The following is a 26,370-nucleotide window of genomic DNA, read 5'->3' as shown; positions in this document are numbered from 1 at the left end:
CTCAAAGTAATAAAAGCTATTTATGACAAACCAACAGCCAATATCATACTGAATGGGCAAAAACTGGAAGCATTCCCTTTGAAATCTGGTACTAGACAAGGATGCCCTCTCTCACCACTCCTATTCAATATAGTACTGGAAGTTCTAGCCAGAGCAATCAGGCAAGAAAAAGAAATAAAGGGTATTCAAATAGGAAAGGTGGAAGCCAAATTGTCTCTATTTGCAGACGACATGATAGTATACCTAGAAGACCCCATCGCCTCAGCCCAAAAACTCCTGAAACTGATAAACAACTTCAGCAAAGTCTCAGGATATAAAATCAATGTGCAAAAATCACAAGCATTCGTCTACACCAATAACAGACTTAAAGAAAGCCAAATCAAGAGCGAACTGCCATTCGCAATTGCTACAAAAAGAATAAAATACCTTGGAATACAACTCACAAGGAACGTAAGGGACCTCTTCAAGGAGAACTACAAACCACTGCTCAACGAAATCAGAGAGGACACAAACAGATGGAGAAACATTCCATGTTCATGGTTAGGAAGAATTAATATCGTGAAAATGGCTATACTGCCCAAAGTAATTTATAGAATCAACGCTATCCCCATCAAGCTACCATTGACTTTCTTCACAGAACTGGAAAAAACCACCATGAACTTCATATGGAACCAAAAGAGAGCCCGCATAGCCAAGTCAATTCTAAGCAAAAAGAACACAGCGGGGGGCATCACACTACCGGATTTCAAACTATACTACAAGGCTACAGTAATCAAAACAGCATGGTACTGGTACCAAAACAGAGATATAGACCAATGGAACAAAACAGAGGCACTGGAGGCAACACAACATACATACAACTATACAATCTTTGATAAACCTGACAAAAACAAGGAATGGGGCAAGGATTCCATGTTTAACAAATGGTGTTGGGAAAACTGGCTAGCCATGTGCAGAAAGCAGAAACTGGACCCCTTCCTGACACCTTACACTAAAATTAACTCCAGATGGATTAAAGACTTAAACATAAGACCTGGCACCATAAAAACCTTAGAAGAAAATCTAGGCAAAACTATCCAGGACATAGGAGTAGGCAAGGACTTCATGAACAAAACACCAAGAGCATTGGCAACAAAAGCCAAAATAGACAAATGGGACCTAATGAAACTCCACAGCTTCTGCACGGCAAAAGAAACAGTCACTAGAGTGGATCGGCAACCAACAGAATGGGAAAAAATTTTCGCAGTCTACCCATCTGACAAAGGGCTGATTTCCAGAATTTACAAACAACTCAAGCAGATTTACAGGAAAAAAACAAACAAGCCCATTCAAAAGTGGGCAAAGGATATGAACAGATACTTTACGAAAGAAGACATATATGAGGCCAACAATCATATGAAAAAATGCTCATCGTCACTGGTCATCAGAGAGATGCAAATCAAAACCACATTGAGATACCATCTCACGCCAGTTAGAATGGCGATCATTAAAAAATCTGGAGACAACAGATGCTGGAGAGGATGTGGAGAAAAAGGAACACTTTTACACTGTTGGTGGGAGTGTAAATTAGTTCAACCATTGTGGAAGACAGTGTGGCGATTCCTCAAGGCCTTAGAAATAGAAATTCCATTTGACCCAGCAATCCCATTACTGGGTATATATCCAAAAGACTATAAATCGTTCTACTATAAGGACACATGTACACGAATGTTCATTGCAGCACTGTTTACAATAGCAAAGACCTGGAATCAACCCAAATGCCCATTGATAATAGACTGGATTGGAAAAATGTGGCACATATACACCATGGAATATTATGCAGCAATCAGAAATGATGAGTTCGTGTCGTTTGTAGGGACATGGATGAATCTGGAAAACATCATCCTCAGCAAACTGACACAAGAACAGAAAATGAAACACCGCATATTCTCACTCATAGGTGGGTGATGAAAAATGAGAACACATGGACACAGAAAGGGGAGTACTAAACACTGGGGTCTATTGGGGGGAAAAGGGGAGGGCCAGTGGGAGGGGGAGGTGGGGAGGGATAGCCTGGGGAGAAATGCCAAATGTGGGTGAATGGGAGAAGAAAAGCAAAGCACACTGCCATGTGTGTACCTACGCAACTGTCTTGCATGCTCTGCTCATGTACCCCAAAACCTATAATCCAATAAAAAATTAAAAAAAAAAAAAAAAGAAATGATAGACCCCTAAAGAAGAAGTGTCGGCATGAAAGTTGAAAAATATTGAAAAGGTTTTCTAAGTAGCACAAAGCATGGGCAAGCAGATGTGAATCCAGTATGAGATGGGCTTGCCTTTGGAGGATTAAATGGGAGGTAATGTTTACTTGAGAAAATCATGTTCAGTAAAGACAGAAGGATAAGAAATGAGCAGAATGAATATTTATTGGGCATAACAGGGGTTTATTAATTTTAACACATCAACTTATAAAATGTAAACAACATTCCTATGGGATTGGCATTACTGTCTAAGAAAAAGTATCTTACAGAATACAACTCTGAGAACAAATTGTATTTTCTCCCCATCTAATGTCTGGGTATAAATTGACAACATGCCCCAATATAGAGAATTCTGAATGCTACGTTCTTACTTGATTATCTTGACTCTATATTTTCTATTGCCATTAAACATTTTTTTCACAACTGTAACTTTTATCAGATATACAATATTCCACTATATGGACCAATAAATATGCCATTATTTATTTAACAAACTCCAAATTATTAGGTAGTGGGCTTTCTTCCCAAGGTTTTACTATTTTGTATAGTTCCACAGGAAAACTATTGCATATAAATTTTAGAATTTGTTTTCAATTATTTCCTTAAATAAGTATCTCTACATTGAATAAGTAGATTAACAGGCATACATAATTTTAAGACTTTACTTACACATTTTCTTGCTTCAAAGAAAAGTCATTTAGTTTACTCTAGGAAAGCAATTTAAAAACCAGAAACAATAAGACTGAGAAGCCACTACCTAAAAGGTCTTCTGGGAATTCAGATTGTACCAGAGAAGTCAACACTCACTAGAGCCACACCTTATTCGGGCCCTGACCAATCCATTCTCACTTGCCCTGATGCCGAATCAGTTTCAAAGCGTGTGTTGTATCTAAACTGTTTCTATTCAGCTTGCTGAAAAGAATTACGCAACACCTGTCCCCCAAAATGAGTAGAGTCTTACTATATCACAGCCCCTGAAGTTTCCTCTCAAGCCAGCAGACAAATTCCTGAGTGGTAATTCCAGTCTAGCTATCTTTTCTCACAACCTCACCTTTACTCAACAGCATCCCAACCAATGCAAAAGAATTGTCCATATACTTTCTGTACATAGAGGCAAGCCACACTTCACTAATTTGAGGCCAAAGGATCAAATAAGAATTGCTTTACCCACCTGCATGTTTGCTATATTAAACTCAGATCTTTGCAAGAATCCAACCAAAAGAGGTGCAACCTGACCATACGAGGAAGCCAGGTTGGTTAGATATATGTTCACCACAGGATCGCTGAATAAGTGTGTTTTCACAGCAGCCTCCCAAATGACTTACCTCATTCAGTCTTGCCATTTCAGTCCAATCGGTCCAGTGAAAACGTTAACTCATCTAGGAAAGGGGAAATATAGGAGCATGATAAATAGGACATAACATAGAAAGATATGTAATATAAAGCATGCAGTATGGTTTTTTTTTTCCATTCAAATAATAGAATCCCTCTTTGTATTTCAGAAAAATAACAAAAAGGCAATAAGAAAAACTCATGTTCTGATAAAGTGACTCAAACGACCCCTATGGAATTCAGACCCACACTCAATCTAGCCTTCAGAAATTACCTGGCAAAATGAAGCAAGAGTCATTTAATCTCTAACTTCAATTTTCTTAATAAAAGAGCCACAGCAGTACCTTAGCTCTTTAGCTCTTTAGTCTTGCAAATGAATCCAGTCTAATTACAGAATGCCTGTGAGATAGCAAGTGTAACATGTGTGTGATCTTCTATGATCTGACTTCTCCAAAGTGATAACCCACATGTTAATAAGCAACTGAAATTCATGCTGGCATGAAAGCAATGAGTCTAATCCTAAATCTGTAATCATATACTTGCGCATAAGCATGAAGGAATACTGAAAACATTCTGATGTTTTAAAACTTACATATTTCAAAAATTATAATGGAGAAGGTTTTTCTTTATGCAAAATTAACTATGATTTAAGAGCTTTTTATTATTTATAAAATAATTAAGAGTATAACTAATTTCCACCAAAACCCTCTAAGATGTGATTCCTCTAGATGCTAGAACTCTATACCTTCAAATTATTTTAACTACTATGCTTTAATATGACCATTTCATTTTAATATCCCAAGAATGTCAGACATTAAGGTAGAAATTCACATTGATAAAGGTCAAAGTAAAAAATCTTCTTTTATATGTGTTTTAATTGTCAGGGCAAACATTTTTATTCAAACACATACACACCTAACATTACATTTCTGTCTTCAGTATCAATGCTTTTCCATATTTTATTTAACAGTTCAAAGAAGACATTTTATGCTTTGCTAGTTCTAAGACATATGAGACAGTACTATTAGAAATCAATCTTCATTAGGATCATATGAAAAGAAAAATTGGCAAAGAAACTTCCACTAGAAAGAGAAAGGGGATTCTTGGATTTGCAAAGGACATTATTTCAGTTGTGATCCATCTAAGTTGGCTTTTCCTCAATACCCTAATGTAATAATCCTAACAAAAAATTTTGATCACTAATCGGTATGTTTGATGGTGAGTCCTGAATTTATTAAATTAATCATCTAATTTCTTTTCCAGGTCCCAATTCACATATACATGTAATCAAAAAGCAGCCTTAATGATATCATTTTATTATTCATCTGATATGGTTTGAAGTTCTGTGTTCCTACCTAAATCTCATGCTGTAATATAATCCCCAGTGCTGGAGGTGGGGCTTGGCAGGAGGCATTTAGATCATGTGGCTGGTTTCTTATGGTTTAACACTATCCACCCCTTTATTGTGATAGTAAGTGCTCATGAAATCTGGTTGTTTTAAAGTGTGTGGCACCTCCCCGCTCTCCCTCTTCCACCCACTCTGACAATGTGAAGTGATGTCTCCTCCTTTGCCTCTGTCACTATTATAAGTTCCCTGAGGCCTCCCTGAAGCTGATGCTGCCATGATTCCTACACAGCCTACAGAACTGTGAGCCAATTAAACCTCCTTTCTTTATAAATTACCCAATCTTCCATATTACTTTATAGCAGTGGGAGAATAAACTAATACAGAAATTGGTACCAGGAGTTGGATATTGCTGTAAAGATACCTACAAATGTGGAAGCAGCTTTGGAATAGGGTAATGGGCAGAGGCTGGAAGAGCATAGAGGACTCAGAAGGTGACAGGAAGATGAGGGAAATTTTGGAACTTCTAGAGATTTGTTGAATGGTTGTAATCATAATGTTAATAGTCAGTGAAGGCCAGGCTAAGGAGGTCTCAGATGGAGATGAGAAACTTATTGGGAACTAGAGCAAAGGTCACATTTGGCAAAGAGCTTCATTCGATTATGCCCGGGCTCTACGGATCTGTGAAACTTGGAACCTGAGAGTAATAATGTAGAGCATGAGTCCCCGAACAATGAGCCACAGATAAGTATCAGTCTGTGGCCTGTTAAGAAACAGGCTACACAGTAGGAGGTAAGCAGCAGGCAAGCAAGTGAAGCTTTACCTGTATTTACAGCCACTTCCCATTCTTCACATTACTGCCTGAGCTGGGCCTCCTGTCAGATCAGCAGTGGCATTCAATTCTGACAGGAGCATGAACCCTATTGTGAGCTGTGCCTATGAGGGATCTAGGTTGTGTGTTCCTTATGAGAATCTAATGCCTGATGATCTGTCACTGTCTCCCATTGCCCATGGATGGGACTATCTAGCTGCAAGAAAATAAGTTCAGGGATCCCACTGATTCTACGTTATGGTAAGTTGTATAATTATTTCATTGTATCTTGTAATAACAATGGAAATAAAGTACACAATAAACATAATGTGCTTGAATCACCTACCCCCAGTACATGGAAAAATTGTTATTCACAAAACCAGTACCTGGTGCCAAAAGCCTGGGGACTACAGATTTGGGGTATCTGGTGGAAAAAAATGCCCAAGCAGCAAAGCATTCCATTTTTGTCCTAGCTGCTTCTAATTGCCTATTTCATATGCATGAGCAAAGGAATGATGTAAAACTGGAACTTACTTTTAAGAGGAGGCTGGGAGCAGTAGCTCACACCTGTAATCTTAGTACTTTGGGAGGCCAAGGCAGGAGGATCACCTAAGGTCAGGAGTTCAAGGCCAGCCTGGCCATCATGGGGAAACTTCACCTCTACTAAAATACCAAAATTATCTAGGCATGATGGTGGATGCCTGTAATATCAGCTACTCAGGAGGTTGAGATGGGAGAATTGCTTGAATCCGGGAGATGGTGGTTGCAGTGAGCCGAGATCATGCCACTGCACTCCAGCCTGGGTGACTAAGCAGGACTCCATCTCCCAACACCATAAAAAGAAAAAGTGAAAGTGCTTCTGAATTATACACTATTATATAAATATTTTTATCAAAACTATCTATTTTGAGTTAGTACAAATGTGCCTGCCTGCATGGTTTTCTAGCTTCCTTGCTTCTTATTGGCATTCAGATACTATTAGCATGTGTTCAGCATTTACTTCAGTGAGCATTACTAGGAAAACAGAGCTTCAAACTCCAGCCTCCATGAGTCTGGTTACAAATCCCCTGAGGGATGATATCAATTAATTCCAACTTCAGGAACTGAAGACAGCTTCATGGAGAAGATTACAATAAAGTTGGAAAAAAGAGTAGATTTTTAGCATACAGGAAAACTGTGTTGTGAATGTAGCAGATTTTTAGTTAATGTCTGTGCAATAAAAATCACCTTCAGCAAGTCTGCATTTTACCCAGTGAATAGAATCCCTGGAATTTCTATGCTTGTGCTTGAAGATTTTTTTAAAAGGCTACATTGGACATGCATATTCTGTGTTCTATGAGCTTTGTACATAAATGATGACCCAAATTAATGAAAGATTTAATCCAAACTGATGCAAATGCAAATGGCCTAGTTTTAGACAGCTGCAACGGTTATTTCTGTGCATCTGGGAAACAGCTGTCAGGCCTCATCTATACACTGGTTTTTGTTCAACTTCAAAAGGGTGTCAAGAACAACAACAAAAAATAGGTGATTAGAAGGTGGTATCCATTTCAGAAATACGTAAGAGTCTCTAAGCCTTTCTTCTGTAAGCAGCTTCGAAATAACCCTCCTCTTATAGCACTGGCGTGATGGAACATTCTTACAGATTACATTTCCCCATCTAAGCTCTGAGGACGCCCAGGCTGGTTGGAAGGTGTAGCCTGTGTAATGATTCCAAAAGCACTCTTCTCCCATGATTACATGGAACAAGTAATGGGATAGTCATTTTCAAGGCCAGGCATAAGTGATTATTCACCAGGATGCAGAGGTTATGGTACGAAGGGCCTACGCTGATGCTGACAGTCAGAGGCAAGCTGCAGGGCTTGACCCTGTACTGCAAGAAGCTGCAGAGACCATGCATCTGAGCCAGACAGCTGATGAGATGCCTTCTCCTTGGGATTCATACCACAACAATAGGCTAATAGATTTATTCCATAAAGGCAGTGACCTTTGTGGTCAGAAACATTTTCTCACAGGAGAGAAAAAGGTACTATACGCCCCTGTGTGATACAGTTTTGACAGTGACTGACAGCGTGGGCTGGCCCCAGTCTCCAGGAAGCCATATGCACAGACTTTTGCATTGTTACCCTTTGATTAACTTCTGACACACTTTGCAACATAAAACTCTTACAAGGAAATTGCTCTATAATGCTGGCTGTAACATCTAGAAACTTTGCCAAGGAGAGCTAAAATGTACCCCAAAGCAGTGTGGCCTGAAATAATATCGATGTGTGTGGAGAATACACTTTGGGCTTTAAATTTTCAGATTCATACTGCTATTGTTTAAGTGCAATATTTAGGAAAAGATTCTCACGTTATAAGCATATTGTACATGAAGAGACTGAAGCAATGCCAAGATGAAAATAAATAATGCATGAAGTCAGAGGCCTGAAGCAAATGTTAACTAATTTCCAAATGGGTCACAATCACAACAATTAAGCCCCTGACATGTGAAGTCATTTTTTTTCTTTCTAAAATATGAACCAACTTGCTTCACTTCTTCTAGATTGATTTGTAGAGCATGAAAGGTCATTTTGGAGGCAGAGGGGGAATTTGGCTTCTACAAGCCATCCATAATGAGAGCCAATAAATTACGTAAAGCTCCTGTTTACCTAAGCTGAAATATTGATGTCCAAGACCACATCTAATGCAAATCTCTACATTAATCATTTTTCTCCAGTTGGGAAATTCAGACCATGGTAACACATGCTTTGATAGACCTATACATCATAGTTACGGCAACATTAGACAGTGCCTCAGTGACAGAATACAAATATATTGCATTGGATTTCCTTCATTTTCCCCAGCCTGACTTTTATTTGTGTCTGTAAACTCTGCTCTGGGTGTGTGAGGTTTTGACACAGCTTTGGGTGATATTTTTGGTCTAGGAAATAAGTATAAATTGGTAACAAGAATTTTCTTCTGCTGGTTACTTGCCAAGCAAATCTGGAGGAGGCTCACATCTAGTTCATTAAGCATAGCACTTTGATAAGCGCATACCCTGTGTTCAGTCTTCTCCCACTCAAACAGTAATATGGTCTGTGTTTCCCAGAGCTGGATGCATGAACCATCTGCATTATCACCTGGGTGCTTGCTGGGAAATGCAGTTTCCTAGGCTTTATCATAATCAAGCAGATTTTCTTAGGGTGGGGCCAAGGAACCTTGTGCAAGATCTTTAGTTGTTTATTACACACACTGTTGTTTGATAACTGATGTAGATAGCTATCATCTTCAGGCTTCTAAAAGCTACCCTGTCTTGCCATTTTTCCACTGAAAGTTTTTACTCTCCTAAATACATTCCAAACCCCTACTTAGCATCTCCTTCTCTAGAGGCATGTCTCACAGTCTTATCTACTTTTAAGGTTATTCTCTCTATGTGCAGAAGACTCTTAAGTTACTATTTCCAACAGTGAGGTTGTATCTCTGCTTCCAATTCATATATGAAAATGCCTGTTGAAACTGCCCATCTGGCACTAGAAAGACTACATGGCCAAACTGAACTCATTCCTCTTTCCATGCTATCACACAGCTAGACAGAAATCCTGATGTTTTCATCCATTCTTCTGTCTCTTTTTTATTCTCATCACGTACATCATTAAATAAATTACCTGTGTCATCTACTTATAGTCTCCATGACGGCTTATTCTCTCCTTTCCTTTCTAGTCCTGTGCAAAGTCCAGGCCTTCCTCATTTCTCAGCTGTACCAATGTAACAGACTTCTAACGAGTGTTCCTGTCTTTTGTCTTGAACTTCTCAAATCAGTCTTCTACATGGTGGCTGAATAGGTTTTTCTAAAAATAAATGTGAGTGAATCTCTTATTTCCTTAACACTATGAGAACTCTTCTCCTGCAGGACAAAATCTAGGTTTTCTGGCCTGACTCTCTAGTCTATCCATACTCAATTTTCATCAGTCCTTACCTTGATCCTACACTTTCAGTACAACCATTTATAGTAACCTTATACCATGCCTTTCCTCCCATTTTCCCTCTGCCTGGGGTACACTTTCCCAACTATTTTCACCCATAACTCAATTATTATTCAATAATTAAGTAACTATTTTGAGCTAAATTTTTCTTTTGATCCTCGTAAGGATCAAAATGTGATAACCTACATTAGTATGCTTTTTAAGAAGCCTTTTTTCATCATTTTTTCAAGGTTTTCCTTAATCTCCAGTCTGACTTCTTCTTAGCTGATTATCACCAACACTCTGTATGCTTACCCCAGCTAAAACATTTAGCCCAAAACATTAAAAAAGTGTGCTTATATTCTCCACTCTGTTTTCATCACTAAATTACCTGATTCACAAGGGCAGAGCATGTGTGTCTTATTCAGATCTATTTTCAAAGCATATAGTACATATCCAGTGCATTAAAAGCTGCCCAAGTAATGTTTTTTTTTTTTTAACTCAAGAGATCTAATTCATGGCCATAGAGAATATCACTGTGAGTGGCTCTTCTAAGCATATTAACTAAGAAACTTTTGATCTGAGACCTTGAACTTCAAGGGGAGAGGCAGGACCACATTCATGTTTGTATCTCCCTATGGTGCCTAGTCCTGCATAATTTATATGATCAGTGCTCAAAAGCGTTGTTACAAATTTAACGGCTACTATAAGGATTTCAGAAATATTAAAATGATGATCAGCTCTGCTAAGTTTTAGAAATAGAGTACACAAAGTCACTGTTAAAAGCAAAATCATTAGGCACTCTAGCTTCATCTAAGCAGCATGATGTTAGAAGGGGTATTCATTAAACATAATGGGTTTGTGAGCATCAGACACAATAAATGTATGAACTTACAAAAAGTGCAAAGGGGAAACAGAGGTGGATCCCTGTGGTGAGAAAAGGGAAAATGGCACCTTTGTAGAGCAGACGTCCAGAGAATTAAGGGGCTCAGTGGGATTTTTTTTTTAACAAATGTTTATTTTTTTTTCAATAATTGCATACTTTTGGTACATTTAATTATATCTGAATATGGTCATAAAATAGTATAATACTAATGAAATACTGCTCAACTTACTGAGTGAATACTCTAGCCCAGGTGTTTTACATAGCTCATAGGAGAGAAAGATCCAAGATGGCTGATCACTAACAGCTCAGGATTGTAGCTCCCAGTGAAAGCTCAGAGAACGAGAGGACGCCACACTTTCTGATAAATTTTCGTCAAGCACCTGCTGAGCAATAACTGTGCCAGACATTGAATCAGGGACTAAACATACAGGGACAAGTAAGAAGTTCAAAGTTCACAGCGTTGTGATAGAATAATAAAAAAGAACACTTATGATACAATGTGGAATGTACACTGAGAAAGTTAGCCTATGACATCAATGCAGAGGGTCACAGGAACCTGGTAGAGAGGGATCTTATGTAGTTTGAGATTAAAAAAAAGAAAAGACATGTAAAGCATCAGGGAACACTTCCCAAAAAGGCACAAAAAGTCTGACTATAAGAGGGAAGGGCCATATTTTAGATGGAGAGAATGATACATGCCATTGACTCAGAAGTCTTCCCTGTCCTGTCTTTCTCATCACTGCTATCATTAGAATGTGTCCGAGAAGGTAATGGCAGATCATCTTGATTTTACACTCTCAAAGTAGACACCTTGGGAGATGGTCTTCAATGAGGATGAAAAGTATGGGTATGCCATGGGAGAGTGCTTACAATTTGTCCTACAGATGCAGATGGCACTCTTTAGTGACTGTGGAGGGCACAACCTGTACATCAAAAATGACAGCCCTGTTCCAAGTATTGTGCTTGGTCCTTAACATGTCTAATCTGTTTTCTTCTTCATCATGACCCTAAAAATTTATCTGATTGCCTTTATTGTATGGATTAACATAAAACAAACAAAAGGGCCATAATCTTACTCAAGATTTCTATGCCTCCAAAGTCCTTGATCTATCTGCTAGAAAATTGAGAATAAGGAAAAAACTCAATTTTACCTCTCTGGTGAACTCTTCTGTGGCATCATAGATGGGCACCTCCCCCCAACTTTCCAGTCTAGTTCCCACAAGAAACAAGATAAACTGCTGCTTCTACATTATTTTCTCTAAGAGTGTCAGCCTGTCTGGGCCCTATTTTCATTCATTTTTATGCTTTTTCCTGATTTGATTCTTTTTGTTTTACTCTAATTTCCTCCCCATTCTAGCTCAAAAAAGATGATTCCTTTTGACTACATATGCTAGTAGGTTTGTTTTCATTATGATGGTGTCTATTAAAATGTTCCAATATTAATGCAGGTTACAGAAGACTAATAGAAATCCCCCATTAATGTAATATTTCTTAAGTGCTCCTATGTTATCATATTTCTAAGAGCTCAGGCAGAGCCACCAATGGGAACTGTAAGCTCATGGTAATAAAATAAATAGGAGGGATGATGTGTATCAGAAGCACAGGTTTCCTGTGAACACCTTTCTGTCTCACTTGCAGGACTGTGGGGTTGTTAAGTCTGATTTTATGACCACTATCATGTTGTAAAACTTGTCGGTCTTTGCCGTATCCTCAGACATGAGCTCTCGCCCATCCCTCACTTTTCATGTTACTCGAATTCTAGATGTGGGTTAAAAATCCCAGAAGTAGTAAGCTTTCTGCTCTGAGCATGCTGTGCATTAATTTACTACACACCAAAGTCTATTAATTTTGAATAGTGCTATCAATTACACTGCATGACAGAGAGATAACTATGTTATCACCTTTGAAGAAGTGTCTTTCTTAGGAAACCTATATAGCCTTATCAAGACTCTAATGCTGATGGATAACTCCCTTCTCAAAAAAAAATCACAATTTGATTGCATTTTCTTTTATGGGATCTTAAAAATGCAAGCCAAAAGAATACTTCTGAGGCTTGTATCACCTGTCCACATAGACAATTAATGAGCTTATCATTACTCTTCTGATAAAAATAACAGCATTCCACTTATTTTGGGCCCTTTAAATATACGTACTTTTCAGTCATGAATATAGAAAGGCAATATCAGTACCTGTACTTGGCCTTGTGAGTTTCCCAAGGTTTATTTATCTACCAGCTGCCACTGAGAAATGACTCTTTTCATTTAAAAAAAAAATCCCGTTTGACTCCGTCTCATCCTCCCATTCTGTCTAGCCCAACCATATTGACAAGCTGGTCTTTTCTGCCTAGCCTTCCTTCAGGACAACTTCTGGTTTTTGTTCTTCCCACAAAAACTCCAGTATCAAAGAATAAACCACCTGTATGTTCAGGTTCAGGCCTCTTAAATAATCTCTCTTAGATCAGCGACAAAGACAGATGAGGAAACAGCATAACACCCTCCCTGACTTCCCAACTTAGTAAAAAATAAAATGGAATCTTTTTCCCAGGCATGCCTTTCAAGCTGCTCCCTCATTCATTAATAAGCATATGTAGGGTACTCACTCTATGCCAAGCACTATTCTAGGTTGGTACTGATTAAACAGAAGCACTGTCATTCCACTATATTTAATAAATGAGAAGGAAAATACCAAGAAACAAATACTTACATGATATGATTGTAGCTAATGAAGTGGTATACAGAAACATAAAGCAGAGTGAAGGTAGGTGATGGAAAAGAGGAAAGGGAGGGCAGGGTTTCTGGGGCTAAGGGAGTCAGGAAGACCTCTTTCAGGAGGTGATGTTGAAACAGAGATACAAATGAATATTTAGGAAAAGCTTTTTAAGCCATGTGAATGCCATGTGCTCAGATCTAGGCCTGGAATACACGTGGCATGCTCAAGAGAGAGAATGAGGCCAAAGTGCTAACAGAGGACTAGGTGACTGAGGTTAGTGTTGGATAGGGGCTAGATCAAGCAGGCATGAGTGTGATGGGAAACCAGCGGCTGCTTTCAGTTACTCCTAATCTGTCTTCAGTCCTGAGGGCAGATGAAACAAAACATTCCTTTCACCTCTTTAAAGTGACTGACCACAAATCTCAGTATTTCAGGGAAATAATTCTACTAGCATGTCAATAAAAACGGATTTTTATGTTTTAGGCTATCTTTAGGCTGAAGCAAATAAAGTTCATGCTTTAGAAAAATAGTTTAGTGATATTGTATCAGGGAAATGCAAATTAAAACTGCAATGAGACACCATCTTATCATATCTAGAATGGCCTTTATTAAAGAGCCAAAAAATAATAGAAAGTGGCTGCTTTCAGTTACTCCTAATCTGTCTTCAGTCCTGAGGGCAGATGAAACAAAACATTCCTTTCACCTCTTTAAAGTGACTGACCACAAATCTCAGTATTTCAGGGAAATAATTCTACTAGCATGTCAATAAAAATGGATTTTTATGTTTTAGGCTATCTTTAGGCTGAAGCAAATAAAGTTCATGCTTTAGAAAAATAATTTAGTGATATTATATCAGGGAAATGCAAATTAAAACTGCAATGAGACACCATCTTATCATACCTAGAATGGCCTTTATTAAAGAGCCAAAAAATAATAGATGTTGGCACAGATGTGGTGAAAAGAGAATACACTATTGCTGGGAATGTGAATCAGTGCATCCTCTCTGGAAAACAGCAGGAATACTTTTCAAAGAACTAAAAGTACATCTACTATGTTGTCCTGCAATCTCACTACTGAGTATCTATACAAAGGAAAATAACTCATTACGTAAAAAGAATACCAGTATGTGTGCATACATCACAGAACAATTCACAATAGCAAAGATATGGAATCAACCAAAGCACTCATCAATTGATGAGTGGATAAAGAAAATAAGGTATATATACCTCATTTAGTATAGTCTAATATCACTAAATATTTGTTTATTATTGCTCTAACCACACTGCATGCAAGTACATGGTACATACTCCATGTGCCATATACCATATATATACATACCACGGAATACTACTAAATACATAAAAATTAATGAAATAATATGTTTTGCAGCAACTTGGATGGAAGTGGAGTTCATTATTGTAAGTAAAGTAACTTAGGAATGGAAAAACAAATATCACTTCCTCTCACTTATAAGTGGGAGCTAAGCTATAAGTACACAAAGGCACACAGAGTGGTACAAGGGACACTGAGACCCAGAAGAGGGGAGAGTTGGATGGGGGTGAGGGATGAAAAAATTCCTGTTGGATACAATGTGTACTACTCCAGTGACAGGTACATTAAAAGCCTAGACTTCACCATTGTACAACGTATCCACTGTAACCAAGAGCCACTTGTGCCCCTAAAGCTATTAAAATTTAAAACAAACAGACAAAAACATTTTTACAAAAGAAAATTAAAGAATATGTATGTTTTACAGAATAGTCTCAGGGCCTTCTTGCATCATGAACAACCAACTACAGCACCTAAAACTGCTTGATAAAATAAAATATTCATCACAACATAGAATTGCTTGAATAAAAATTTATTGACTTTAAATAATTTTGGCTAATGTTACATATACACAATTTAAAAAACTTCCTTACACTGTTCAAAAATACAATATTCAGTGGATATTGAGAAAATAAAAATGTACTTGCATGCAGTACAGTGAGAACAATATCTTAAAAAGAAAAATGTTTAGTGATATTAGAATATGCTTGCAAACTTGCATTTCCCATAAAAAGCAAAGAATAACACAGAGCAGGTGGTCCTACTTATCTTCAAAATTATGTATCTATATATTTGCATGTATGTATATTTATATGTAATATTTATTTTTGATTATATATTTATATATTTCATGAAATACATGTATGAAAAACCTCAAAAATTATGCACTATAATAGTTGAAGTAATTTTCCAGATGGTAGAGTTATAGAGGATATTATTCTGCTTTTTATTATTTTAAATATTACTATATTTTTAAAATTTCTCATGACATGCCTTTTTTATCATAAAAGTCAAAAGAAATGGACTTTTATTACCAAAAAAAAAACTACAAAACTGAAGGTCTTTTTAAAATTACTCTAATTTGTGCATCTTCATGAAAATGTGGAGGAGGATGCTTTGTTTAGAATTGTTAATCAGTTATGTTTGTATCACAGTACTACTGCGAATTAACAGTATGATGTTAGATATATTGCTTAACTTCTATGGGTCAGTTTCACCATCTAGTAATGCAAAAACGGAAAGCCTATGTCTTAGACTCACCATGAGAAATAGTGCTTCCTTTGGCAACACATATACTAAAATTGGAATGATACAGAGAAGATTGGCATGGCCCCTGCACAAGGATGACGTGCAAAATTCACAAAGCATTAAAAAAATCAAATTAAAAAAGAAAGAATTTTTATGATAAGTGAAAGGATTGAAAGCAAGAAACTTGCAGAATTTTTATGATAAGTAAAAGATCTGAAAGCAAGAAACTTGCAGAAATATCTTCATTATACTATCTTAGAGGGCAGGAATTATACAAGTATTTATAAAACATCCAGCAGATTTTTAATCGAGTAGCTTCCGCTAAATCAGAAAAGGTTTTGATTGCAAACTCTAAAGCAGACTCTATCAATATATAATCAGAGAATAATACAATTACTATTTTGAAACTGACCTTGAAGCAACTCTTCAATCATCAGTTCCAGTCTTCCTTTTCCATCAGTGAATGTCCAACTTAACCCCGCACACCGTTAACAGTGGGACTCTCATTCATTTGGCAGTATTAGGATAGAACTCACTATTAGTATTTTTTTTTCCTCTGTTAAACCAAAATCCATTTATGTTCCTTTCATTCTACACCCTGCTTCTTTCTTCAGGATCTAGATAAAATAGGCCTAATACAACAGTCACAGGATAGCCTTTTCAGTTTCTAATAACAGCTATCATTCCCCTTCTCTACTAATCCAGATTATTATTCACTTTTTCCCCAGGTAATCCTTGGGAAATAAGGTTATTAGGTCCCTCACTTTCCCCTGGAGCATACACTATATATATGAAATTAAGGAATCTAAATCTGAATACAATTTCAACCAAGTTTCACTAGCACAAAACATGGGATTCCGCCTGCCTAGCTATCTTAATTCTTTTTAAAATCACGTAACATTGTAGGAGTCCTATCAGCGGTTGTCTTAAATTAACTTTCAACACAGGACACTGAAAAGATGATGACCTTGAAACTCAGAGGTGTAACATCTAATACAGTTCCTGGCATAGAGTAAATACAGTCATCCCCACTTATTCATGTGGGATGCACTGCAAGATTCTCAGTGGATGCTTGAAACCATGGATAGTACAGAATACTATATATGCTACGTTTATTCCTATACATACATGCCAATGATAACATTTAATATGTAAACTAGGCACAGTGAGAGATTAACATAGTAATAAAATAAAACAACTATAATAATATACTTTTATAAAAGTTATGTAAAATTGGTCTTTCTCTAAATATCATGCTCACACTTTTTGTGCCTATGTGTTAAGTTGAAGTGAGATGAATGACACAGGCACTGTGACGTAGCTACAGGCTACTATTGACCTTCTGACAATACATCAGAAGGAAAATTGTCTGCTTGAGGTGCTTCTGGGTCCTCAACCCATGTAGATGTCAATAGTTGGATGTCAGGAACAGACAATGTAGTTGACTAATGGATGGATGGGTGGCATACATGATAATGGAAATGCTGAACAAAGGGATGATTTGTATCCAAGGTGGGAAGGAGCAGGACAGTGGGAGATTTCATCATGCTGCTTAGAATGGCTTACAATCTAAGACTTACAAACTGTAGATTTCTGGAATTTTTCATTTATTGTTTTTGGACTGCAGTTGACCTCAGGTAACTAAAACCACAAAAAGGAGAAACGTAGATAAGGGAGATCTACTATTTTCAACAAATGATGGCTGTTATTGTGATAATTACCACTATAATTATTTAAAAAACCTTAAGATACTTTAGATTTGTAATCACTAAGCCCTGAACCTGTGTAACACATTTGGTTTTTTTAGAAATCTGGGTAGAATGTTCTTCTATGTTCACTGTATTTTATGAGACAAATTGTCTTATCATAGTAAACTTGTTAAATTCTTTTTGGATTATGATTCAGTGTGAAACCATAAGTGTTCTTCCTTCCAGATCTCTGTCACCTGTGCATGCAATGAGCTGTCCACTGTATCTTCAGTCAAGCCACAGATAAAAATGTTAACTGAAGCACAAGTTCAAAGTCTGAGGCACAAGTCCTGCTCATCACCCAATGTGAGGAAGAAAGGAATGGCTTATAGGAGTGTACACCTATGCCCTTTGAAAAACGGCAGACTAAGTCATTTTTAATCACTTCACTTTAACCCTCTGGGTCACCACATTTACCTGAAGTGCACTTAAAGTTGTAGAATCTAAGACCATTTGAAAATTGTCATTGGCATTAGTTCTCGTTTCTTTTTTTAAATATAGACTAAATCACAATTCAAACTTGTGAACTCTATTAATATATCTGAGCAGTAGAATTAATAATTTTCAGTTAATTTTTAAACTCTCTGTTCTAGGTACTAAGTCACAGCCTGAAGAAGTTCATGGTCTAGTGAAACACACAAATATATAGATAGATCATCAGCTGTATGTTTTCAAGTACTAAAACAGAGGTATTCATGACTATGTCCAAAGGGTCATAACCAAATTCCTACCCACATAATTAAAAGTATTTTAGAGCTGGCAAATATTATATAGACTGTCAAATCCAATCTTTTAATTATATCCAGAAACTGGCTCAGAAAAGGGAACCGGCTTGCCCAAGTTCACATAGCTAGCTGACAGACAAGAACTCAGATGTCTGAGTATCTATGGAAATGTCCTTCCCCTACACTCCCCTTGACAATGTCCTCCTGTACCAATAAATATGTGCAATTGTTTTTATATAATGGTGGAATATCCTAAGAGTCATCCTTCTGAGGAATCTGATAATCTAGGATTGAAGGTATAGATGAAGAATAAATAAGAAACGTGTATTCTATTTAGTCTTTATCCCAGAATACATCTGTGGAATTAAACGTACATGCTCATGCACAATTCAATTCCCTCCTATTCCAATTTCAGCTCTCATTAGTTGGTTTTACCCCCCTCCTCTGTGGGGTACAGGGAAATACAATAATGATACCTTATTAATTAAGGATTTATGCTCATTAGTTTTTAATTAATTCATTCTACAAATATTTATTGACTTTCTACTACGTGAAAGGTCCTTTTGAAACGAGAAAATTTCCCTTGTACCCCTCATGGGCCATGCAATGGGGGTGTGTCTCGCTTTTTCTGTGCTCCACTGCTCGAACCTCTAAGGGAACATACAGACGGGCAGGTTGTGGGGCTCTGATGCCACGACAGTGTCTAGAGGTAAATGTTTACACTTGAAGCCCCAGTGGGCATGGGTTACAGGGTGCTCTCTTAGTTCAGTGGTCCATAGGCAGCTTGTGTTAACCAGCTCAGTTAGACCCTCTACATTGTCACTAGGACAGAGGGCTTTCTGCATCCTGGATTCTTGCCTTGGTGTTCAGAAGAATCATATCACACCTGGGATTGGAGAATAAGTTCAAGGTTTTATTGAGTGGACGTGGCTCTCAGCAGATGGGGGAAGCCAGAAGAAGATGGAGTGGATCAGGCTGCTCAGCAGCCAGGGTTCTCCTCCAACTGCCCTGGCCAAATTTTGCCTCATTCCACCAGTGGATTGCCTGCCTGTGTGCCAGCATCTGTCCTGTGCTTTTCCACCAGCATGCTCCTCTCGACATATTCTCAATGTCCAGCCACTTGTGTCTTCTTCTGCCAATATGTTCCTCTCAGTGTCCAGCCACTTGTGTCTCTGCCTGCTAGAGTCTCAGGGTTTTCATAGGCATAGGATGTGGGCGTGGCCAGGATGGTCTTGGGAAATGCAACATTTGGGCAGAAAAACAAAAATGTCTGTCTTCACCTAGGTCCCTAGGCACAGGCCCTAGGGTGGAGCCCTAGACAGGGACCATGCCCTTCCTCACTTCCATGTCATTTAAAGGGACCACACCCTTCCCTTCCCAGCACTTCCCCTCTCTGCTTTGGTATCACTTTGTAAGATAAAAATAGAGAGTAACTATGGTAATAGCCATTAAGGAAGTTCATTTGTCTTGGTAGTACTCTGCTCTTTGAGTTACAACAAAAGGGATCATAGAGTCTAGTAACAGATGAATGTTCTGGATACTTATTCTAACCAAGAACACACAGGCTACTTCCACTGTTTCTAGGGTATCTGCCCCACCATAAAGTATTAATGAAGCAAATATTTATTGTATCTTACTATCTGAAAGAAACTGAGGTATGTGGTTTGAATGATATTTTCTGATTTGGCACTCCCAACTTCTCTGAGAAGTGGATATTCTAATTGCCCACTAGTGATTTTAGCTGATAATCTGAGGTTGCTAGATGCTGAGTAATTGATCCCAGGTCATACATCAAGTAAATCAAGGAGCTAGCATTTGAATGCAAGTCTGTGTGACTTCAAAGCCTATGCCGTTTCCACAGAACTTTCACAATGTTCTGGAATCAAAGTGTGGTGACAGCCATCAGTGTCTAAAAAGGATGAGGAAAGCTTGGAAGGAATGAGTTCATCATTGAACCCAATAGTTTGCATTTGTTGAAGTTTAACCTGTATGATAAAAACAGATTTTTTTTATAAATTGGAATATAAACACATACACTTTCCTCAAGTATCTCCAAGTGCAAGATTCTGCACTAAATCTGTGAAGTTCTGCAATTGATCATTTAAAAGCTCTTATTCACTATTATTGTTAATAATAACTTTTTACTTCCTTTTCTGAAGTTTTTTTTCTTTATTTTCAACATGAGCAGTTATACACAAAGTCATTTACCACACATTTTGATTTTTTTTTTGTTGTTGTTCCACTGTGGATGATTCTGGCACTGAGTTTATCTCCTGTTAAGCACATTTCTTCTTGGCCATGAAGATGAGCCACATTGCCGTAGCTATTTGGTGTTACCCATAGTGCAAACTTGCCAGAAGTTTCTCCAGGGAAATTATGCGGCTCTAAGCAGCTCTGAATCTTTCAGCCCCAAGATTCCTCAAAATAACCTGGACCTTTCCCCTCTCTTCAGTTCCACCTCACCGGTCCCTGGACGAGTAGTGTAAGGTTTCTGAATGACCTTGATTCACCCTAATTTGAAATCACCACAGGTATCAGAAGGAAAAGCTGAGAGGAGATTATTCCTAAATAGGACAGATCAACTTTAAACTGACAGAGGCTCTGTAAGAAGGGCTCCATCTTCTGGTTTTCTTACTGGGTGGCTTTTTCACTTACCATGGGGAAGGGAGTTCTGTCAAGAATAGACATACCCCCGCTCTTTCTTAGAAGGGGTCAGAGATGAAAAAGCAGGAGACAGACTCCTAATCTTTTATTTACTTTCGCAAAAGTGAATTTTCAATATAGACAGGAGACTGAAATGGCAAGGACTTCAATTAACTGTGCAGCACCAGGCGGTGGGAATAAACTAATAAATAGGATACACAGCATCCTTCACTCACAAAGCCTGTAGTTAAGCACCATTTCAATAAACTTACATCTCTAAAGCAGCGCACACACCAGGAAAGGGGAAAGAAGTACTAGAGGATCTAAGATTTGGATTAAAACCCAAACCCACAGAGCTGGGCAAAGTTCTGTCTTCAAATACCTGTGTCTACTTGTCCTCTGAGATTACATATTTTTATTTTTAATCTCATAGGTATTTATGTAATACTTGCTATGTACCATGACTATTATAAGGGCTTTAGAAACATCTGGCCAGGTGCAACGGCTCACACCTGTAATCCCCCAACTTTGGGAGGCCGAGGTGGCTGGATCACTAGGTCAGGAGTTTGAGACCAGACAGACTGGCCAACATGATGAAACCTTGTCTCTACTAAAAATACAAACAATTAATTGGGCATGGTGGTGGCACCTGTAATCCTAGCTACTTGGGAGGCTGATACAGGAGAATTGTTGAACCCAGTAGGCAAGCTGAGATGGCACCACTGCACACCAGCCTGGGTGACAATGCGAGACTCTATCTCAAAAGAGAAAGAAAGAAAGAAAGAAAGAGAGAGAGAGAGAGAGAGAGAGAGAGAGAGAGAGAGAGAGAGAGAGACAGTGCACGAGCGCACAGCTGGTCAAACTAGAGACAGAATATCCTTTCTCTTACCTACCTTCCATAATCCAAAAATACCTAGACCACCCCCCTGCCCCCCGCCACTGCTCAATAACCAGGAAACTTGAAAAACAAAGAGAGGAAAAGAAGAAAATGCGTCAATTTCATGAACTGGAAAACACTAAAAATTCAAGCAGGGCTCTGTGGGCTCTCAGAGCAAACCGCCACACTGAAATAGAATACGATGGCCCTTCAGTCATCAAACCATATCAATGGCAGACTGCCCTTTCAAGTATTTGTTTTGTTTTTTCATCTTACTTGCCTCCATTACCTGGAAAATAGAAACAGGTGAAATACTACTTGCCTGACCTTGAAAAAGTGTCCCACACTCTTTGAGTCTCAGTCTCCTTGTCTGTAAAATGTAAACTAACCTGACCCCACAGGGTAGCACCAATTGATGGAAGCAAAGGAACACTCAGGATAGGCTTCTCTTTTTATTAGCAAAAGCAGCTTTTGAGTACTTACTCATCTTCCTAGCTAGCTCTGTGATCTTGTGCGTCATTTAACTTAGCTGACCCTTCACTGCCATCCATAAAAATCAGTGTAAAGAAATAAAAGGGGCCCAGCACAGTGGTTCACGCCTGTAATCCCAGCACTTTGGGAGGCGCAGGCAGGCAGATCACAAGGTCAAGAGATGGAGATCATCCTGGCCAACATAGTGAAACCTCCTCTCTACTAAAATACAAAAATTAGCTGGGCATGGTGGTGTGCCCCTGTAGTCGCAGCTACTCAAAAAATGGAAACAGGAGAACTGCTTGAAGCTGGGAGGCAGAGATTGCAGTGAGCCAAGATTGTGCCACTGCACTCCAGCCTGGTGCCTGGTGAAAAAGCAAGACTCTGTCTCAAAAAAAAAAAAAAATTATCATTTATGACAACCAGAATTTCCATAAGAAAAGAGACAGTGTTTGTATTAAAAATAATAATAATAAAAAAAATAAAAAACTTCAATGAGTTCTGGTGTTAGCTAATTGGCATCACGGCTTCCAAAAAAAGGGACACAACACTTTCTATGTGACAATTAAACATGAAAAAGAGAAATAAACAAAATACCTGACAGGAGAAGAAGGGGAGGATGGGCAAGAAAAAACAGCCTAATGGGCTAAAGATTTGTGAAGCTCTGTGGTGGTAGGGCAGCTGAGGATGTTCTAAGAGCAATGTTTCTTACTCTTCTGTTTAAAGTTCTTTACGTTGCTCTGACTTAAAGCCACTGCATCTTTCTCTCTTTTGCCACTGCATCTTTTGGATAGTCTAATAGAGACATTTGTTAGAAGTGTTAATCTTATAAAATTTGAGGAGCCTGAGTTCCAAGTATAGGTCAACCAAGATGACCCAGGACACAGCAGGTGCCCAGATATGTTGGCGGCCATGAAAGCAGAACCTTAGACACATCCAGAGAAATACTGGCTGTCTGTAAGCCCAGGTAGGTGAGAGGGAATCTAAAGCCCATGTTACCTAGATTTTCAAAGGCAAGGAAGATTTCAGCTCAGGGTACAGTTATCGAAGGATAATCATAGGAACTTAGCAGGCAGATGATTTAACATCCATCTCAAGTTACATGGCCTTTTAAGTGCTCTCCCTCTCTCTATTCCCTCCTTCCATTCTTTGTTTCTTGCTGGCTTTATAGCTTGCTTTTAATAAAAATGCTGTAGTTTTCCTTTGGAGTGCATATTTCTATGTCCTAGTCCAACCCACATTATTCCAAAGGGGAAATATTAGCTAGTCTGTTTCAACAGCAGTATCTTTCCATCTCCAGAAAGCATGTATTTTTTTCTTTTAAACCACATCCTCCCAGTGAATATTCATCTATGTAAAAGTGATTCATTATCACCTTTCATTTTTACTATCCACTGTCTTATTGTTCATTACTATCTAGAGGCTGGTTTCTCACTTCTGTCCTTGGATTTGCAATTTTTATTTCCTCTGCAGACTACTTTTCATATCTCCTTTTACAGTTTCTGTGTTTCTCTCTAACCATCCCTCTGTGTTCCAGGATCAAGTAAAGTGGCAGTCACTAAATTATTGGGTATGCTCTGTAGTTTCCCATCATTGATGATGTTGGGCCATATAATCTGCTCACTCTTTTCAGTGAGCCATATATTAAAAAGGATATATGGGTATTAACACTCAGAAAGCTCAAAATTCCAAGGAGCTTACCCAGACCAGTGTCTGGCTGATTTAGAGATCAACTTCCTGTTTATTATCAACTATAATCTGTGTTGATGTTTTTATTCTCTTTTTCTTTCTATCCTAGTTCTATACAATTCTGTTGCTTGGTTTCTCGTGTCACTGCAAAGCTGTTCCTTCATCTCGATTGTCAGTACCTGGATTTTAGGTCCTCTGCAAACCTCACTTCTTTTATTTAATAAACTCATTTGGTTAGCTCCTATTACACAAGAAAACAAACTTCAGGCACCCTGGAATTCCTCATGGACTCTTCTGTAAAATACTCACCTTGCCCAAATTCTCTGCTACCTGTCCCTACTTTTTTTCCACCCTGCATCAAAGTAGTAGACAGTTGATTAATGATAGTCTTCACTTTGGGAACATTATCAGTTATCATCACTGGTTCACAAAAGGCTCCTCCTGTATTTTATATATTTATGTATTTTCTCTTTTCACAATGCCTTAATCCCACTTGTTTTCATGTGTTCATACAGTCATTTCTGCTGTAATGCTCTTTATGCAATTGTGAATTTGTTTTCATGCCATTGACAGAGCAAACAATTTGAGTATAATGTAAAATTTATGTTATGTAGAATTCTGTCCAGGAGAAACATTAAGTGAATTCAGAAAACTGTACCCCAGTAATTGGAGCACCAAAGGAACATTCAGAGAGTATATGTATACACGCTCCTCAAACATGGACTAGCTACCTCGATTCCCTGTGTTATGAGCCATACAAGTATATATTTGACACTACAACTTTCTGTCTGATTTGAGATCAGCTTTGTTTCACCACCTCACAATAACACAAGTTCCAACCCTCCCCATGCTCATTTTTACAAGAACACTTCCGATCTTTTTAAAGAGTTTCTATACATATATATTGTAACATGTATGTACTTAACCACTTAATGTATTTAATTGTACTGCAGTTTTTATTAGATATCAAACTTTTTAATGTCACTGGCAAAAGTTTTCATTCCCCAAACACTTTGTCTTCATAAGTACAGTGTTTTTTATTGCATGATTTTGTATAGCAAGGTGATTTTTAGAAAAGAATAGGTTGCTTTAGGAAGAAATGACTACAGGTTTGTACACACATATATTTAATTTATGAAAATTAAATAATGTATAAATGTCATTCTGATTCCTGCTTTTTTTTTTAATCTAAGCACTATACTTTCATAGCCTTCAATGTTGTTATTTATGGTTTCTAACCACTACATATCACTCTTCTATATTTTTCCCATGTACTCTGCCATGGGTAGACACCCACCCAAGTTATTTTCAAATTTCTGTTACTAAATAATATTAAAATAAAATTTTAAAAAACCTTGTGCAAGCTCTTTTGGCTGTACATAATAATTTTCTTTGAAATAAATATTTAGAAGCAGAATTGCCAGGTCATAAAGTAAGGAAAACTTTACTTTTCCTAAAGAGTGCCAGCATGGTCTCAAGGAAGTATATGTTATCAAAATACCAGTAATAGGCTGGGTACAGTGGCTCACACCTGTAATCCCAGCACTTTGGAAGGCTGAGGTGGGTGGATCACCTGACATTAAGAGTTCGAGACCAGCCTGACCAACGTGCAGAAACCCCATCTCTAGTAAAAATATAAAATTAGTCGGGCATGGTGGCAGATGCCTGTAGTCCCAGCTACTTGGGAGGATGAAGCAAGAGGATCACTTGAACTCGGGAGGTAGAGGTTGTGTTGAGCCAAGATCATGCCATTGCACTCCAGACTGGGCAACAGAAGCAAAACTCCATCTCGATAATAATAATAATAATAATAATAATAATAATCCCAGCAGCAGGAAAAAAGGTCTTAAAATTTGTAATTTGTATAAAACCACAAAGGACCCCAATTAGCCAAAACAATATTGAACAAAAAGAATAAAGCTACAGGTATCATATTGTCTGACTTCAAAATATACTACATGATATTGACATGAAAACAGACACATAGATAGATCAATGAAATAGAATAGGGAGTCCAGAAATAAATTCATGTATTTATAGCCAACTGATTTTTGACAAAGGCACCAAGAACATACACTTGGGAAAAGATACCCTTATTAAGAAATGGTGCTGGGAATACTAGATACCCGTATGTAGAAGAATGAAACTACATCCCTATCTCTTACTATATACAAAAATCAACTCAAGATGGCTTAAAATGTGAACATAAGACCTGAAATTATAAAATTACTAGGACAAAACACAGAGGAAATGGTTCAGAACATTGGTCTGGGCAGAGATTTTATTGTAAAGTCTTCAAAAGCACAGGCAACAAAACAGAAAAAAAGACAGAAGGAACTATATCAAACTAAAACCAGCTTCTGCACAGCAAAG

The 26,370-nt window shown here is 37.9% G+C and overlaps 1 protein-coding gene, 1 long non-coding RNA gene and 1 other non-coding gene across 6 annotated transcripts in view; 2 read left to right on the top strand and 1 right to left on the bottom strand.

The window, feature by feature from the left end:
• Positions 1-18,105, top strand: part of LOC144578097 (uncharacterized) — a 30,202-nt gene extending 12,097 nt beyond the window's left edge. The window contains exon 2 of the long non-coding RNA XR_013523211.1: positions 17,779-18,105. This is a non-coding gene — a long non-coding RNA (uncharacterized LOC144578097). The remainder of the gene's footprint in view (positions 1-17,778) is intronic.
• The window catches only part of TENM4 (teneurin transmembrane protein 4), a 3,204,727-nt gene that overhangs the window by 1,987,739 nt on the left and 1,190,618 nt on the right, over positions 1-26,370 (bottom strand). For all 4 annotated transcript variants that reach the window (XM_078340117.1, XM_078340116.1, XM_078340121.1 and 1 more), the window contains one exon: positions 3,566-3,619. The gene's annotated coding sequence lies outside the window, so the exon portion shown is untranslated. The remainder of the gene's footprint in view (positions 1-3,565; positions 3,620-26,370) is intronic.
• On the top strand, positions 15,868-15,975 carry LOC118145912 (U6 spliceosomal RNA). The gene has a single exon (XR_004731397.1). It is a non-coding gene; the product is annotated as a U6 spliceosomal RNA (small nuclear RNA).

Source organism: Callithrix jacchus, chromosome 10 (assembly GCF_049354715.1).
Source record: "Callithrix jacchus isolate 240 chromosome 10, calJac240_pri, whole genome shotgun sequence".
NCBI lineage: Eukaryota > Metazoa > Chordata > Mammalia > Primates > Cebidae > Callithrix > Callithrix jacchus.
This window is presented reverse-complemented; position numbering and strand designations above follow the sequence as displayed.